General features: G+C 45.9%; 1 protein-coding gene across 1 annotated transcript in view; it reads right to left on the bottom strand.

The window, feature by feature from the left end:
• LOC140480811 (disintegrin and metalloproteinase domain-containing protein 12-like) overlaps nt 1–12050 on the bottom strand; it is a 230747-nt gene that overhangs the window by 134391 nt on the left and 84306 nt on the right. The window lies entirely within an intron of this gene.

The following is a 12050-nucleotide window of genomic DNA, read 5'->3' as shown; positions in this document are numbered from 1 at the left end:
TTATGGGGAAGGCAGGAAAGTGAAAAAGTATTGCTTTGCATGCTAACCCAACAAACCATACCTTACACAAGTACATCAGAGTAATGAACAGAATGCAGAATATAGTGTTACAGCTACAGAGAAGGTGCAGAGAAAGATCAACTCTAATATATGAGAGGTCCGTCAAAAGTCTGATGACAGCGAGGAAAAACCTGTTGGTATCTGCTTTCAAAGTTTTCTGTCTTCTGCCTGATGGAAGAAGGTGGAAGAGGGTGGGAGGAATCATGATGATGCTGGCTGCTTTCTTAAAGCAGTGGGAAGTGTAGATGAAGTGAGTGGAGGGAAAGTGGGTTTTCATGTTGGACTGGGCTCTGCTCACAATGTTCTGTAGTGTCTTGCAGTCTTGGGCAGACCAGTTGCCAAACCATATTGTGATACATGTGATTGATGCTTTCTTGGGTGCATCTATAAAAATTGCTAAGAATCTTTATGGACATGTCCTGACCTTTTGTGCAAGTAGATGACAGTGGAGTAGAAGTGCTGCAAGCGGGCTCCCTGAATGTAAACTGCCTCCTCAGACTTCATGTTTTTTTTTCTCTTTTACTTCTTTTTTTCCATTTTTTTCTGTTGTTTTCCTTCATTTGGAGCCTTCGTGATAGGTTAGTCAGCCAAACTGGTGTGGCAGCTGGAGCCAAGAGTGGAAAGGTAGCTCACGGAGTGATTGGAGATAGTGCTGGCAGCAGGAATATTCTCCTGGTGTTCGAGGTTGGCAACAGCAACAGCAGCAAAGCTCCTCCAGCAATCAGAGGTGGTCACAGACTTTTCAAGATGGCTGCCCACCCAGGCAATATAGACTCATGGACCCGAACAACACAGAAACAGACCCTTTAGTCCATGACGTCCATGCTGAACATCATACCAACCTAAACTAATTCCACCTCCCTGCTCCTGGCCCATAACCCTCCAAAACTTTCCTATTCATGTATCCATTCAAATTTTTTTTAAAGATTGTAATTGTACCCACATCTACCACTTCCTCAGGAAGTTCATTCCATACACAAACCCCCACCCCCGCCTCTATTGGGAAAGATGACTTTTTAAACATTTTTTCCTCTCACCTTAAAAATGTGTCCCCTAGTTTGAAAACTCCTATTCTTGTGAAAAGACAACTACCATTAACTATCTATACCTCTCATAATTTTATAAACTTCTATCAGGTCACTTCTCAATCTCCTACGCTCCAGTTAAAAATCTTTCAACCTATTCAGCTTTTCTTTAAAACTTAAACCTTCCATATCAGGCAACATCCTGGTAAATCTCTTCTGAACCCTCTCCAGCTTAATAATATCCTTCCTATAACTGGGTAACCAGAACTGGACACAGTATTCCAGAAAAGGCCTCACCAATGTCCTGTACAACTTCAACATGACTTCCCAACTCCTAAACTCAAAGGACTGAGCAACAAACACAAGAGTGCTAAATGCTTTTTTTTAACCACCATATCTGTAAGTGACAGAAACTTCAAATAATTATGTACCTGAGCCCCTAGGTGTCTCTCTTTTACAACACAACTCAAGGCCTTACCATTAATTGTATGGGTCCTACCCCTGTTTGTTTTACCAAATTCTATTTGTAATTGCATTTATCCAGATTGAACTCCATCTCCCATTTTTCAGCCCACTGACCCATTTGATCAAGATCCCTTTGTAATCTTAGATAACCTTCTTCACTGTATATTATGTCATCAATTTTGGTGTTGTCTGCAAACTTACTAACTATGCATTCTATATTTTCATCCAAATCATTTATATAAATGAAAAACAAAAGACACCGCTGGTCATAGGCCTGTGATGTATCCAATTGGCAAGTGCATCCTGAATTACGTGCTCTATCTTTACAAATGAGTCTACCATGTGGAACCTTGTCAAAGGTGTTACTAAGATCCAAACAAATAATGCCTACTGTCTAGTTGTAGTAGGACCAGAGCGGGGACTCCTAGTTGTTGGAGGACCAGAGTGGGGACCCCTGGTTGTAGTAGGCCCAGAGCGGGGAACCCTGGTTGTTGGAGGACCAGAGCAGGGACCCCTGGTTGTTGGAGGACCAGAGCGGGGACTCCGAGTTGTAGTAGGACCAGAGCAGGGAACCCTGGTTGTTGGAGGACCAGAGCGGGGACTCCTAGTTGTTGGAGGACCAGAGTGGGGACCCCTGGTTGTTGGAGGACCAGAGCGGGGACTCCTAGTTGTTGGAGGACCAGAGTGGGGACCCCTGGTTGTAGTAGGCCCAGAGCAGGGAACCCTGGTTGTTGGAGGACCAGAGCAGGGACCCCTGGTTGTTGGAGGACCAGAGCGGGGACTCCTAGTTGTAGTAGGACCAGAGCAGGGAACCCTGGTTGTTGGAGGACCAGAGCGGGGACTCCTAGTTGTAGTAGGACCAGAGCGGGGAATCCTGGTTGTTGGAGGACCAGAGCGGGGAAACCTGGTTGTAGTAGGACCAGAGCAGGGACCCCTGGTTGTTGGAGGACCAGAGCGGGGACCCCTGGTTGTTGGAGGACCAGAGCGGGGACCCCTGGTTGTTGGAGGACCAGAGTGGGGACCCCTGGTTGTTGGAGGACCAGAGCGGGGACCCCTGGTTGTTGGAGGACCAGAGCGGGGACTCCTAGTTGTAGTAGGACCAGAGCGGGGAACCCTGGTTGTTGGAGGACCAGAGTGGGGACCCCTGGTTGTAGTAGGCCCAGAGTGGGGAACCCTGGTTGTAGTAGGACCAGAGCAGGGACCCCTGGTTGTTGGAGGACCAGAGCAGGGACTCCTGGTTGTTTGAGGACCAGAGCGGGGACTCCTGGTTGTAGTAGGACCAGAGCGGGGACCCCTGGTTGTTGGAGGACCAGAGCGGGGACTCCTAGTTGTAGTAGGACCAGAGCGGGGACTCCTAGTTGTTGGAGGACCAGAGTGGGGACCCCTGGTTGTAGTAGGCCCAGAGCGGGGACTCCTGGTTGTAGTAGGACCAGAGCGGGGACTCCTAGTTGTTGGAGGACCAGAGTGGGGACCCCTGGTTGTAGTAGGCCCAGAGCGGGGACTCCTGGTTGTAGTAGGACCAGAGCGGGGACTCCTAGTTGTTGGAGGACCAGAGCGGGGACCCCTGGTTGTTGGAGGACCAGAGCAGGGACTCCTGGTTGTTGGAGGACCAGAGCGGGGACCCCTGGTTGTTGGAGGACCAGAGCAGGGACTCCTGGTTGTAGTAGGACCAGAGCGGGGACCCCTGGTTGTAGTAGGACCAGAGCAGGGACTCCTGGTTGTAGTAGGCACAGAGTGAGTAGTCCTGGTTGGAGTAGAACCAGAGGAAAGATTCCTGGTTGCTATAGACCCAGTGCAGGGACCCTTGGTTGTGGTAGGCCCAAAGCAGGGACATCTGGTTGCAGTAGACCCAGAGTGGGCACCCCTGGTTGTGGAAGGCCCAAAGCGGAGACTCTTGGTTGTAATAGACTCAGCATGGGAACCTCTGGTTGCGCTAGTCCAAAAGCAGGGACTCCTGGTTGCAGTAGGCCCAGTACAGGCACCCTTGGGTGCAGTAGGCCCGGCAGCAGTTGTCGGGTAAGTATGGTTTCCATACGGGACATGGCATTAGTGTCAGTGGTAAGGCAGGCCCAGTGGCAAAGAGATGAAACCTAAAGAGTAGCGATGCCTACATTGCTGGGTCTGGTGCAGGCAGCAGTGGGTACTGGTGAGTTGGCTCAGGGTTCAGGATTCTCTTTCAGTTATATCTTTTTATTCTTATCTAGGCCCACCTGCCAGCACCCGGCCCATATCCCTCCAAACCCTTCCTATTCATATACCCATCCAAATGCCTCTTAAATGTTGCAATTGTACCAGCCTCCACCACTTCCTCTGGCAGCTCATTCCATACACATACCACCCTCTGTGTGAAAACGTTACCCCTTAGGTCTCTTTTATATCTTTCCCCTCTCACCCTAAACCTATGCCCTCTAGTTCTGGACTCTTCAACCCCAGGGAAAAGACTTGGCCTATTTATCCAATCCATGCCCCTCATAATTTTGTAAACCTCTATAAGGTCACCCCTCCAATGGTCCAGGTAAAACAGCTCCAGCCTGTTCAGCCTCTCCGTTTGGCTCAAATCTTCCAACCCTGGCAACATCCTTATAAATCTTTTCTGAACCCTTTCAAGTTTCACAACAGCTTTCCAATAGGAAGGAGACCAGAATTGCACGCAATACTCTAACAGTGGCCTAATCAATGTCCTGTACAGCCGCAAACTGACCTCCCAATTCCTGTACTCTATACTTTGACCAATAAAGGAAAGCATACCAAACACTTTCTTCACCATCCTATCTACCTGCGACTCCACTTTCAAGGAGCAATGAACCTGCATTCCAAGGTCTCTTTCTTCAGCAACACTCCCTAGGACTTTACCATTAAGTGTATAAGTCCTGCTAAGATTTGCTTTCCCAAAATGGAGCACCTTGCATTTATCTCAATTAAACTCCATCTGCCACTTCTCAGCCCATTCGCCCATCTGGTCCAGATCCTGTTGCAGTCTGAGGTAACCCTCTTCGCTATCCACTACACCTCCAATTTTGGTGTCATCTGCAAACTTACTAACTGTACCTCTTATGCTCGCATCCAAATCATTTATGGAAATGACAAAAAGTAGTGGACCCAGCACCGATCCTTGTGGCACTCCACTGGTCACAGGCCTCCAGTCTGAAAAACAACCCTCCACCACCACCCTCTGTCTTCTATCTTTGAGCCAGTTCTGTACCCAAATGGCTAGATCTCCCTGTATTCCATGAGATCTAACCTTGCTAGCCAGTCTCCCATGGGGAACCTTGTCAAACGCCTTACTGAAGTCCATATAGATCACATCTCCTGCTCTGCCCTCATCAATCCTCTTTGTTACTTTTTCTAAAACTCAATCAAGTTTGTGAGACATGATTTCCCATGCACAAAACCATGTTGACTTTCCCTAATCAGTCCTTGCCTTTCCAAATACATGTACATTCTGTCCCTCAGGATTCCCTCCAACAACTTGTCCTACTTGCTTTACAGAATTTTCTATGTCCCTACCCAGGCTGTTCCAGTACCGTTACAACACTGGCATGCACACATCAATGTGGAAAATTGCCCAGCTGTGTCCTGTAAAACACAGCAAACTTGAAGATATGAGCAGGAGGCCATTCAGCCCTTTGAGCCTGCTCCGCCATTCCTCCCAATCACGGCTGATTGCCCAACTCAGTCGCCTAATCCTGCTTTCTCCCCATAACCTTTGATCCCATTCCCCCCCAAGTGCTACATCTAGCTGCCTCTTGTATACATTCAATGGATTGACATCAACTCCTTCCTGTGGTAATGAATCCCACAGGCTCACCACTCTGTGGGAGAACAAATGTCTCCTCATCAACATCCTAAATGGACCCCCGAATCCTCAGACTGTGACGCCCTGATTCTGGACACCCACCATTGGGAACATCTTCCCTACATCTACCCTGTCTAGTCCTGTTAGAATTTTAAAAGTCTTTATAAGATTCTCCCCTCATTTGTGTGAACTCCAGTGAAAACAATCCCACCTGAGTCAATCTCTCCCTATTCATCAGTCCCAGCATCCCCAGAATCAGCCTGGTAAACCTTCATTACACTCCCTCGACAGCAAGAGCATCCTTCCTCAGAAAAGGAGACTAAAACTGTACACAATATTCTCAGCGTGACCTCAGCAAAGCCCTGTATAACTATAACAACACATCCCTGCTCCTGGACTCGAAACCTCTCGCAATGAAGGCCCACATCCCATTTGCCTTCGTTACCGCCTGCTCCACCTGCAAGCTTACCTTCAGCAACTGGTGCACAAGGACACCCAGGTCCCACTGCACACTCCCCTCTCCCAGTTTACAGCCATTCAGGTCATAATCTGTCTTCTTGCTTTTGCTTCCAAAGTGAATAACCTCACATTAGATTCGATTAGATTAGATTAGATTAGATTGCTTACAGTGTGGAAACAGGCCCTTCGGCCCAACAAGTCCACACCGCCCCGCCGAAGCGCAACTCACCCATACCCCTACATTTACCCCTTACCTAACACTATGTGCAATTTAACATGGCCAATTCACCTGACCTGCACATCTTTGGACTGTGGGAGGAAACCAGAGCACCCGGAGGAAACCCACGCAGACACGGGGAGAACGTGCAACCACCACTGATTTGCTCACACACCCAACCTATCCAGATCATGGTGAAGGATCTCTGCATCCTCATCACAATTCACCCTCCCACCCAACTTGGTATCATCTGCACACTTTGAGATGTTCCGTTTCCTTCCCTGATCCAGATCATTAATACATATTGGGAATAGCTGGGATCCTCGCACCGATCCCTGTGGCACCTCACTAGTTACTGCCTGCCAATGTGAAAAGGACCCATTAATTCCTACTCGACATTTCCTCTCTGCCAACCAGTTTTCTATCCATCTCAATACACTTCCCCCAATCCCATGGCCTTTAATCTTGCACAATAATCTCTTATGTGGGACTTCTCCCCATGACCGATGTTAGGCTTCCTGGTCTACAAATCCCTGGTCTCTCTCTACCTCCCTTTTTGAACATTGAAGTGGCATTAGTCACCATCCAATCTGCAGATTCTTTCACAGTGTATCGAATCCTAGAAGGTGACTACAATGCATCCATTATTTCTACAGCCACTTCCTTAAGTACCCTGGGGATTTATCCACCTTCAATTCCGTCAATTTCTCTACTAATACTGATCTCCGTCAGTTCTTCCCTCTCACTAAATCTTGCGTTCTCCAATGTTTCTGGTATCTGATTTGTGTCCTCTTTTGTGAAGACAGAGCCACTGTATGTATTTAGTTGCTCAGCCATTTCATGTGCCCCCAATTATACATTGCCCTGTTTCTGTCTGTAGGAGACCTACATTTGTCTTCACCAATCTCTCTCTCTCTTTACATGCCTATAGAAATTCTTAGTCAGTCTTTATGTTCCCAGCAAGCTTACTTTCGTATTGCAATTTCCCTTCTTCATCAATTCCTTGTTCCTTCTTTGCTGAACTTTAAACTGCTGCCAATCCTCAGACCTAATATTTTTCTTGGTCAATCTGTATGTTTCTTCCTTGGATCAGATACTATCTCTAACTTCCTTTGTAATCCATGGATTGGTCCTCTTAACCATGTTGCTTTTGCTCTGGACAGGAATAAACAGTTGTTGCAGTTCCCCAATATGTTCCTTGAATTTGCCATTGCCTATCCACTGTCATCCCTTTAAGTAACTCTCCCAATCTATCAAGGCCAACGCACGCCTCATGTCTTCATAGTTTCCTTTATTAAGATTCAGCACCACAGTCTCCAAATCAACTATCTCACTCTTCATCTTGATATAAAATTCTATCATGTTATGGTCACTCATCCCCAAGAGGTCTGGCACAGTTAGATTGGCAATGATTCCCTTCTCATTACACAGTACTCAGTCTAAGGTGGCCTGCTGCTTTGTTGGATCTTCCACATATGGGCGGCACGGTGGCACAGTGGTTAGCACTGCTGCCTCACAGTGCCAGAGACCCGGGTTCAATTCCTGCCTCAGGCGACTGACTGTGTGGAGTTTGCACATTCTCCCCGTGTCTGCGTGGGTTTCCTCCGGGTGCTCCGGTTTCCTCCCACAGTCCAAAGATGTGCAGGTCAGGTGAATTGGCTATGCTAAATTGCCCGTAGTGTTAGGTAAGGGGTAGATGTAGGGGTATGGGTGGGTTGCGCTTCGGCGGGGCGGTGTGGACTTGTTGGGCCGAAGGGCCTGTTTCCACACTGTAAGTAATCTAAACTAATATTGATCAAGAAAACCATATAAACTCCAGGATTTCCTCCTCTTTGGCATTGTAGCTAATCTGATTTTCCCAATTTGTGTTCAGATTAAAATCATCCATGATCACTGATGTTCTCATGTCACATGCATCTCTATCATCCTGTTCAACGCCATTCTCAACATCACTACTTCAACTTGAGGTTTTATATAATACACCCACTAATATTTTCACCCTTGGTATTTATCAGCTCAACCCATACAGACTCCACATTGTCAGAGCTAGCATCCTTTCTCACTATGGTGTTAATTGTACTCTTTAACCAGCAAAGCCACTCCACCACCTTTTCCTTTTTGCCTGTGCTTTCTAAATGCTGAATATCTTGGGACATTCAGTTCCCATCCTGGTCACCGTCTTGGTAAAACAATTATATCATATCCGTTTAAATTGATCTGCATGATTAGTTCATCCACTTTATTGCAAATGTTCTCCTCATTAAGGCCCAAGTTTTTTTAGCTTGTCTTTTTTAACACCGTTTGTCTCGCAAATGAAACTTGCAAACCATTCTAAAAGATGAAAGACTTAACAATCCAAGTTTGTTCAATATATCACTGTTACAACACTGTTAACCTTTGCTATAAATTCTCTCTTAAGATCTTTTACTCCACATCCACCTGATGAAGGAGCAGTGCTCCGAAAGCTAGTACTTCCAAATAAACCTGTTGGACTATAACCTATTGCATGATTTTTAACTTTGTCCACCCAAGTCCAACATCCACTCCTCCACAATACTTTTCTCAACAGCCCTGTTTGAATTGTCTGGTTTCTCTGCCTATCACTTTTCATATTCCCTTTTCTACTTTTTGCTTTTATCCATGCTCCTTCTCTGACTCCTTACATAAGTTTTCTTCGCAAAAAAACTTCAAACATTAATTTAAACCCTACATAACTGCTTGAGATAACAATCACTATAGGATATCGGTCCCATGCCGAGGTGGAACCCATCGAATTTGGACAGGCCCTACCTCAACCAGAAATGGTCCCAAAGTCATAGGACAAATCCAACCCAGCCAATTACGACCCTATCAGTGAAGTGATGGAAGGTGTCATCAACAGTGCCATCAAGCATCAGCAATAATCTGCATAATCACAATGGATTAAAGATAGAGCTGTGTTAATAAGGTAACACTGACACAGTGGATTGGTGATAGAGCTGGGTTAATAATGTAACACTGACACAGTGGATTGGTGATTGAACTGTGTTAATAATGTAACATTGACACAGTGGATTGGTGATAGAGCTGTATTAATAATGTAACATTGACACAGTGGATTGGTGATAGAGCTGTATTAATAATGTAACACTGACACAGTGGATTGGTGATAGAGCTGTATTAATAATGTAACATTGACACAGTGGATTGGTGATAGAGCTGGGTTAATAATGTAACACTGACACAGTGGATTGGTGATAGAGCTGTATTAATAATGTAATACTGACACAGTGGATTGGTGATGGAACTGTAATAATAATGTAACACTGACACAGTGGATTGGTGATAGAGCTGTGTTAATAATGTAACACTGACACAGTGGATTGGTGATAAAGCTGGGTTAATAATGTAACACTGACACAGTGGATTGGTGATGGAGCTGTGTTAATAATGTTGATTGGGAAAGCTATAGCTCAAGTTCGTTAGATGGGTCAGTGTTTGTGCAATGTGTGCAGGAGAGTTTCCTGACACAATATGTAGATAAGCCAACAAGAGGTGAGGCCATACTGGATTTGGTTCTGGGTAACGAACCAGGCCAGGTATTAGAACTAGAGGTAGGTGAGCACTTTGGGGACAGTGACCACAATTCGGTGATTTTTACTCTAGTGATGGAGAGGGATAAGTGTGTACTACAGGGCAAGAGTTATAGCTGGGGGCAGGGAAATTATGATGCGTTGAGGCATGACTTAGGATGTGTGGATTGGAAAAGTAGATTCCAAGGCAAGAGCGTAATTGATATGTGGAACTTGTTCAAGGAGCAACTATTGAGTGTCCTTGATAAGTGCGTACCTATCAGGCAGGGAGGAAAGGGTCGTGTGAGGGAGCCGTGGTTTAATAAGGAGTTGGAATCCCTGGTTAAATGGAAGAGGGCGGCCTTTGTAAAGATGAGGCGTGAAGGTTCAATAGGGGCAATTGAGAGTTATAAGGTAGCCCGGAAGGACCTGAAGAGAGAGCTAAGAGCAGCAAGGAGGGGACATGAAAGGTCCTTAGTTGGTAGGATTAGGGAAAACCCTAAGGCTTTCTATAGGTATGTTAGGAATAAAAGAATGACTAGGGAAGGAATAGGTCCAATCAAGGATAGTAATGGGAAGTTGCGTGTGGAGGCTGAAGAGATTGGGGAGGCGCTGAATGAATACTTTTCGTCAGTATTCACTCAGGAACAGGACATTGTTGTCGATATAAATACTGAGGCACGAATAAGTAGAATGGATGGCTTTGAGATATGTAGAGAGAGGTGTTGGAAATTCTGGCAAGGGTGAAAATAGATAAGTCCCCTGGGCCTGATGGCATTTATCCTAGGATTCTCTGGGAAGCAAGGGAGGAGATTGCAGAGCCATTGGCCTTGATTTTTGTGTCCTCTTTGTCGACAGGAGTAGTGCCAGAGGACTGGAGGCTAGCAAACGTGGTTCCCTTGTTCAAGAAGGGGAGTAGGGATAATCCTAGTAACTATAGGCCAGTGAGTCTCACTTCTGTTGTGGGCAAAGTCTTAGAGAGAATTGTAAGGGATAGGATTTATGCACATCTGGATAAGAATGATGTGATCAAGGATAGTCAGCATGGTTTTGTGAAGGGCAGGTCGTGCCTCACAAACCTTATTGAATTCTTTGAGAAGGTGACTAAGGAGGTAGATGAGGGGAAAGCGGTAGATGTGGTATATATGGATTTTAGTAAGGCGTTTGATAAGGTCCCCCATGGTAGGCTACTGCAGAAAATACAGAGATATGGCATTGAGGGTGAGTTGGAGGTTTGGATTAGGAATTGGCTCTCTGGAAGAAGACAGAGGGTAGTAGTTGATGGCAAAGGTTCATCTTGGAGTGCCGTCACTAGCGGTGTTCCGCAAGGATCTGTTTTGGGACCATTGCTGTTTGTCATTTTTATAAATGACCTGGAGGAAGGGTTAGAAGGTTGGGTGAGCAAGTTTGCGGATGATACGAAAGTCGGAGGAGTTGTAGACAGTGAGGAAGGATATGGCAGGTTACAGCGGGATATAGAGAAGCTGCAGAGCTGGGCAGAAGGGTGGCAAATGGAGTTCAATGTAGCTAAGTGTGAAGTGATTCACTTTGGTAAGAGTAATAAAAAGATGGATTACTGGGCTAATGGTAGACTACTTGGTAGTGTGGAAGAGCAGAGGGATCTTGGTGTCCATGTACACAGATCTCTGAAAGTTGCCACCCAGGTAAATAGTGCAGTGAAGAAGGCATATGGCGTACTGGCTTTTATTGGTAGAGGAATTGAGTTCCGGAGTCCTGAGGTTATGCTGCAGTTATATAAGACTCTGGTGCGGCCGCATCTGGAATATTGTGTGCAGTTTTGGTCGCCATACTATAGGAAGGATGTGGAGGCACTGGAACGGGTGCAGAGGAAGTTTACCAGGATGTTGCCTGGTATGGTAGGAAAATCCTATGAGGAAAGGCTGAGGCACTTGGGGTTGTTTTCATTGGAGAAAAGAAGGTTTAGGGGTGATTTGATAGAGGTGTACAAGATGATTAGGGGGTTAGATCGGGTTGACAGTGAGAACCTTTTTCCACGTATGGAGTCAGCTATTACAAGGGGGCATAGCTTTAAATTAAGGGGGGGTAGATATAGGACTGATGTTAGGGGTAGGTTCTTCACTCAGCGAGTCGTAAGTTCATGGAATGCCCTGCCAGTAGCAGTAGTGGACTCTCCCTCTTTATGGGTATTTAAGCAGGCATTGGATAGGTATATGGAGGATAGTGGGTTAGTGTAGGTTAGGTGGGCTTTGATCAGCCCCACATCGAGGGCTGAAGGGCCTGTACTGCGCTGTATTCTTCTATGTTCTATGTTCTATGTAACACTGACACAGTGGATTGGTAATAGAGCTATGTTAATAATGTAAAACAGTGACAGTAGATTGATTATAGAGCTGTGTTAATAATGTAATACAGGCATAGCGGATATGTGATAGAGCTGTATTAATAATGTACCACAGTCACACTGGATTGGTGATAGAGTTGTGTAAATAATGTAA

This window comes from Chiloscyllium punctatum, chromosome 1 (genome assembly GCF_047496795.1).
Source record: "Chiloscyllium punctatum isolate Juve2018m chromosome 1, sChiPun1.3, whole genome shotgun sequence".
Classification (NCBI taxonomy): Eukaryota; Metazoa; Chordata; class Chondrichthyes; order Orectolobiformes; family Hemiscylliidae; genus Chiloscyllium; species Chiloscyllium punctatum.
The sequence above is the reverse complement of the archived record's forward strand: the minus strand, read 5'-3'. Positions and strand labels throughout refer to the sequence as shown.